Below are 7,597 nucleotides of genomic sequence, written 5' to 3'. Positions count from 1 at the left end.
TACAATAAATAATGGTATGATACAACGTTATGTAAGGAAATAAGTCGATTTCTGACAACCGTAAAAAGAAACATATAACATAATCGAGGAATAAGATCAAAGGCAATAGAAAATGAAACCATTGCAAAAAAATGTTTAAGTGAAAATTGGTTTCATGGTGTAATTCCAAGTCAGCCGTAAGGCATTTGGATAATAAAAAACCAAAAAAATAATGGTAGATATTTTAGTTCATTGTAACTTAGAAGGAACCTTTATAAACTTTATACGTAAAAAGTATATTAACTTACGAAAACATCAATTAGGCTAATATTTTAAACAGGTAGTTATAAAATAATATTTATATTACTGTGTTATCTAAATAACGGATAATTATTTCGAAACATGAAAAAATCAGTCAGTGTAATTTGATTTAAAAAATATTAATCCAAAGAACTAAAAGAATCATTGTAAATATTTCGATTACTTCGAGCAATTAATCGGAAAACGTTAAACAATCGAATGTTCGGTTGTTTTCCTTTCTATTATCCCATCGCTATCATGTTGAAGTCTGAAGTCAGTGTGGAGCGTGAGTGCCTTTGATTTGCTTATCACAGATTGGCGTTGCTGTTGCTAACTTCTTTGTTTGCCTATCACGAAAGTGATAGCTACAGCCAATAGATCGGTAAGCTATATGTACGTCATAATAGTCTATTATTTACAATGTTATACTATTTGTAGTCACAGATTATCCTTAAAAATGATCTTACATTTTGACTTTAGTGTTATCTTATTCTAAGTAAATTGAGTAATGGGATATATGTATCTTATGTGATTGAAATTTTATACCGAATCAGAAATACGACCAACTTTTTGTTTTTGTTTTAAAATTATCTACTTAAAATATTTCTCGTGGGCTATAGGATGAACAAAGTAAAATGAAAAATAATTCAATGAGTAACCTTCTTTTACTTTCTTAGTATTAGCCATTAGAATTACCCAAATTCAATTATATGCTTATGGTACGAGTCTATCTAAAACACTGAGTTGGTCTTCAATCAATAATTAAGAATATTATAGGAACTATTTGTTCTTCACAAATAGAGTAAATCTGTTACAATTTAGAGATAGAGAGAGGTTTAGTGCCAGAGAAAAGGATATGATTTCCAGTTCTCTTCTTACATCATCACTCTCTCATCTTACTGAAAACAAAGTTAAAAATGAATTACATTCACTCACACCTGATTATCTAAACCAAGTAACATTCTGTCTTTGATCATTAATTATCTGACGTTGGCTTTTTAATATTATCAGTCCCAGTACTCGCTGATCAAATACCAATTTTATTTCCTTCTGGAATACAATAACACCTTTAGTACATAGTTCTACAGTATTACAGTGTTCAAGAGTAAAGAACAAGGCAAGGACGTAGCCAGTAAGGGGGTCCAAGGGGTCCGGACCCCCTCCCAAATTTTCAATTACTTTTTTAGTAACAATTATTATTATTAAAATAATTCAATACTACTGACATGTACTGCTGAAAAATCGCTCTTAACAAAGAAACGGGTAAAGAACTTTTTAAGGAACAAAATGGGGCCTTACTCTCAGTCCACTATGGCAAATATCAGTTTTCTGGACCACCCAAAACGTTTTCTTGGCTACGTTCTTGGAACAATGCATAGTTACATCAGTTACATAGTGATTCAAATATCTGCCACTCAGTTAATAGACATGATGAAAGACAATGATAACAGTTTGCTCTATAAGAGCACTTAATCACACTCGCAAACAGATAGACTACAATTGAGTGTTTTGATGATTTTGTTTTCTTTTAGATTACTGAAATTACTGTTTAATAATAGGTAATAATTATTAATGTAATTATAAAAATTATAATAAACACCTTATTACAATAAATTCATTATATTTTAAGTAAACATAACAGAGAGGCCTGTAACACTTTATTAATGGAAAAAGCAAGTAACATCTCTTCAGTGCACATTCCTCATAACTTTTAGATGTTACTTTAATGCAATGTAGTTAATTTAGTACAAAGAAGTAAAAATATTGTTATACATTACAACACATTTTATTTAAAAAGATTATTTTACTACCTTTAAACTTGCGATTAAATTTGAAATCTCTCAGCCTAATCGTTTAGGAGAAAATGGTACATAAATAATAAAAAAAGCAATGTTCAGGGGCAGTGTTTCAAGCGTTTAATACAATTTTAAAACACGCAATATTTTATTTATTGTTTTAGTCTATAGTTACCTAACAATACTATAACACAGGTAACACATATATAAATAAGTATATATTCTTAATTATGATAAATTGGAGATTATTTTAGATTTAAGATAATTTTTTAAACATAATTTGCTTGATTGACTCTCATTGTAGCCTTATAACATATCGTATTGCTGCAGTTTGCAAAAAAATTTATGTTGTAAGAAGATTGTCTACTTAACGTCAAGTATTTTTTAAACAAAATGTTTTGTTAACGATGCATTAATAATTCAATATTTTTTACCATATGATGAAATGATATGGCGATCACTAAGTTCACATACAAATCAAATATATAATTTAAAAACTGCAACTTTAATTATTTATGAAAAACTGAGGCATTATTCTCTTTCTTTAAAAATAACAAAATATTATATTTTCCTCATTGTATCTGCTAGAAGCTATAATTAATGTTTAAACATTCATAAGTGTATCTAGGGTGACCTAATGGAGGGGGGAGGGGGTTACCACTCTACATTTTCTGTACCTCACAGTGAGATACACAAGCTCTCCTGAATATGTTAAATGTTAATATTGTTGAATATTGTGAGTTTTACAGCTTACTGAGAGAATGATTATTATTTTTATATAATGCTTAACAAAAACCGCTACATAATAAGTGAATTTTAACCTTTTAGATAGCACTTAGTAACACAAAAGAAGGTCAAGAAAACGACGCTGTATTATAAAGAATAACAGAGGCCCAGGAAAATGGCTATATGTTAAGAACTACATATTTTACCTAGTATTTATACACTCTAAAATGCGCTTCCAGGATACATTATCATTTACTTAAAACTATTGCCGTCTATTTGTAATACTTAAATAATATGTATTTTACATTAAATACTTTTCAATTTCAAACCGTGCCATCCCTGATAAAAATACTGGAATATAAATCAATACGTATTTTTATAGAGGATGTATTTACTGTTTATTGACTACACAATTTTTGAGGCATGAAATTAGAAACTGTGTGTTTTACCGCCGCTGCGTGGTTGACGTCCACTGCGTGCATGTGAATTGACGCGGCAAATGCTCAGTGATAGCCTAAGCAAGTATAGACATAGATATTAACTTCAATTTAAACACCATATTTCGTTACTTTTATAATCTTGAGTTCTGTATACATTGTGACAGAAACACGCTATAGTGATTTTACACTCTTAACTATTGTAATAAAATGAACATACACAAATATAGATAGACAAAAATAAATCTATTTTGTTTGTTGTAGATTTTAATTTCGTACTACTTGTGATAAAAAGACTATAATGCCATATTAGATATTCATTTTGTTTACAGCTTTAGATAACTATTACAGGCGTCAACCTGAGATCTGACAGGGGGGTTGGTAGGCCTACAATGATTAAAAGCAAGTTTTATTCGTTCCGTAAATATTAATGTATAATGAGTGTAAACCATCTAGACTCGCATCAAAATACGAAGATAGTGCGCGGTCGTCGTAATAGACAGTAGATGTATAGGTTATCTCATCAGCCCGTGAGTTAAAAGTTTTAACTGAGTCATCAATTCCTAGAATTAGGCACTAATTCTCAAAAAGAGGAGGGCTACGTCAAGCTTTTATCAGTTGGCGCATGCACATTGGGATTCTTTGATGCCAATTGTGCAATCCGCGATTGACCTCCAGTTGCGTTAAGAAAGCTGAAAGCGGGCGTATCTGATTTTATCACAATTACAGATTATTGGATCACCTTCATTCTTGTCAATGCAATACTTGTTTTGCAATACTTGTTTTGCAATACTTGTTTTGCAATACTGCAAATGTTTCCCACGTGTATTCAACATTTGCAGGCGAATAATTATACAACCCTAAATTAATTTACTGAAAATAGTTTTAGTAATATCGTATATACATTACGAACGTATATACATTAGTAACGTGATATAATAATAGAAAATACGGCTTTCTAGGAAGTAATAGATCGGGCAAGGATTATATTGTTTTGGACTCTTATAAATACCGGGAGCAACGGACTTATGTAAATGGGGACGTTATATGGCAATGTCTCGGCCGCACGTGCAACGCTGCAGTAAGAACCGATGCTAACAAAACTAAAATTATCACCCTAATCAATGACAAACATTCTGACGAACATCCAGTGACAATGCGTACCCTGACAGCGGCAGCAGCCACCCCTTGACCGTCAGCGACTGGCCGCGTGTCCGCGACAGCTTCCTCCGCCTTCTCACCACCGCAGTCCTTAGAGACTTAAAGACTCACCATGCGCCTCACCTCTCCTCTCACAAACTCTCTTCCGGAAGATAACTTACAGTGCGGAGTGTCAAACAAATGACATTCACCTGAAAAGTAAGGATGAATTGGTTGCACGGGTGGAAGAATTGGCGTTACGTCAGTCAGTGTTAGTTGATAAAATTCAGGAGTTGACGTTACAATTAGAAGGCCGGAATGAGGTAAAACCTTGCGTCTCTCGCCAGGAGCCACTTACTACGGATATTGCATCGCAAACTGACAAGGAGGAAATGGTCGATAAGGCTATTGAAGCAATGTGCAAATCTATTGTAAGAAATGTGCAATACTTTTGGATGAGACAAAAATCCTTATTCAAACTAATATTATACAAAATGCTGGAAAGTGGAAAAAAGCAATAGCTTCTCCTTTATTGATGATATTAAAGAGCTGGAAATATCAGACGACGCGAAAAAATTGTGAATATAAATAAAGTCAGCAATGTTAGAGGAAATAAACCGAAGGCGAAAAAACATGTCAGCAAACAAACAAATAATATAAAAAAACAAGAATAAATCCATGCCACTGAAAAACAAACTGCCGGTACCGTCCATTGAACAACCATTAAAAGAATACCTTCTAAAACAAAGAAGGATTCACATTTTTGGAGATAGCCATGCCAAGGAATTGTAATCTATTCTGCAAAATAAGGTGACAAACGATCAAGTATTTGGCTGCGCTAATTCAGGAGCGCATCTCGAGTACGTTCTTGCGAATTGTGAGGCAATGACAGAAAACTTTACCAAAGGTGATGCTGTTATTATCACTGCTGGAATCAACGATACAAACAACTTGGCAAGAGGCAGTCCCATACGGTGGTGGACCAACTCAATCATGAACTGAAATCTGCACCCAATAAGTCCCATGTCGTATTAAACTTATTTCACCGCCATGATCTACCTTACAGTTTGTACGTAAACAGAGAAATAAAACTTATAAATAAAGAAATAAATCAGTTGTATAAGGACGGTACCATCATTGTAGATGTCAGCAAACTTGGTAGGCGCATGTTTACGGGGCACGGGCAACACCTCAACAGTGTGGGTAAAGCAAGTCTTTGTGAGAGAATCTCGAAGGCTGTATATCATCACAGATTACCTAAGGAAAGTGAAGACGACGATACGATGGACTCGCAACCGACCTATTCGAGTCCAGGTAATTATGGAGGTTCTCCTTTGTCTATAGTGACACCAGAGTCGAGTCCCGTCACCTTGCCGTTTGACAGCTATGCAGACGCGATCAGCTCAACCCCGGGCCGAGCATCGATCTCTAGTCAACTGCATCAGCTGCAGCAATCGAGAGTCCTCACTACTAGAACAGAGGACGGTAACAGTGACAGCGGGGACAGCAGACACGACTCAACGGCCCTCTGCCAGACTGTGACTACGGAGGACAGCAATGTTGAGAACTAAAATTCATTTAATCGGTTTATATAGATCCCCCGATGGAGATTTTGAAATATTTATTGAATTATTGGGTCTTTTATTACAAAATTTGTGCTCCAATAGCAGATCATTCATAATGATGGGCAACTTTAACATAGACGTTTTGAATGTCTACAATTCGAAAACCAGATCATTTCGGGACTTGCTGAAAACTTTCGATCTTCATTGGTCCGTTAACTCGGCAATCCGCGTTACGGCAATTTCTGCCACTGCGATTGACAACGTTATCACAAACATCAGCCGCGGTGGTATCTCTCATTGCCACAGCAGTCTCTGACCATGACGCGCAGCTAGTCACTTTACCCCTGCCATTCGCCTCCCTCAGACTGTTATTAGTCGATCCACAAGCCAGCTAACATCACGACCCTCTGCAAATTATTAGATAATGAAAATTGGGAATGTCTTGATGATTGCTCAGACGTAGAAGAGATGTCTCTGAGATATTTAACAGTGTACTCTTGTATTACTTTGATAGCTTGTCCTCAAAAAAGAATAACAAGAAAACATAATTTTAGACAGAACAGTTGGGTGACTTCTGGGATTTTAACCTCCATAGCAAAATTGAAAGAATACTACACAATTTTTAAAACTACAAATAATAAACAGTTCAAATCATTCTTTAAAAACTAAAGAAAAAATTATAAAAAGTAATAGCTACCTCAAAGGCCTATGATGTAAAGAAAAAAATTAAAAATCCAGAAAATGTGTCGAAAACGGCCTGTAACATTATTAATGAACTTAGGAAAAATGAACTTCCGGCCAATCCTATTTGCCTTGAGATTGAAGGCAATATTATCAAAGATCCTTGCATGGTTGCAGATAGATTGAATGAGTTTTTTGTGAATGTTGCTCAAAATGGTGGTTGTTCTGCAGTTAACCGAGTTCAATTGGGGCAAACTTAATGCATTGGAATCTATGATGTTGGCTCCTGTTACTGAGGAGGAGGTGATGGCAGTTATTAGAGACATGAAACACAAACATACAGATAATTATCGCCCAATCTCCATTCTCCCGGCATTGAGTAAAGTGTTTGAAAAGCTGTTCCTTTCTATACTACTCTCCTTCTTGGACCGATTTGAGATCCTCTGTAAAGAGCAATTTGGTTTTAGGAGAGGTAGATCTACAACTGATGCAGTCACACAGCTTATTGACATTATTCTGGAGGGCCTAGACAGTAGAAAACCTACAATCAGCATTTTCCTAGATTTTTCAAAGGCTTTTGACTACGTGGATCTTCAAATACTGATCTCGAAATTAAATAGCTGTGGGATACGAGGTAAACCACTCAGTTGGCTAAAATCGTATCTATTTGAAAGATCCCAATATGTTCAGCTCAATGAAAATCAGTCAAAAACTTTGCCCATTAAATACGGAGTCCTACAGGGATCAATTTTAGGTCCAGTACATTTTTTAATTTATGTAAATGACCTCATGTCATCGGTAACCTCAGACCAAATTATTCAATATGCGGATGACACTACTCTCTGTTTCCAAGGAAATTGTAAGAAGCATTGTAAAAGCAGTGCTTTGAAAGTTCAAATTCTTGCTTGCAATTTTTAACAGAACTAAATTTGCGTACTAACGACTCAAAATCTAATCTGAAATCAGAGATACT

General features: G+C 34.7%; 1 protein-coding gene across 1 annotated transcript in view; it reads left to right on the top strand.

The window, feature by feature from the left end:
- The first annotated feature begins 527 nt into the window (after window positions 1-527).
- Window positions 528-7,597, top strand: part of LOC124366222 — a 60,004-nt gene continuing 52,934 nt past the window's right edge. Inside the window, exon 1 of the mRNA XM_046822612.1 lies at window positions 528-661. The gene's annotated coding sequence lies outside the window, so the exon portion shown is untranslated. The remainder of the gene's footprint in view (window positions 662-7,597) is intronic.

The sequence above is a fragment of the Homalodisca vitripennis genome, chromosome 7 (genome assembly GCF_021130785.1).
Source record: "Homalodisca vitripennis isolate AUS2020 chromosome 7, UT_GWSS_2.1, whole genome shotgun sequence".
Taxonomy (NCBI): Eukaryota; Metazoa; Arthropoda; class Insecta; order Hemiptera; family Cicadellidae; genus Homalodisca; species Homalodisca vitripennis.
This window is presented reverse-complemented; position numbering and strand designations above follow the sequence as displayed.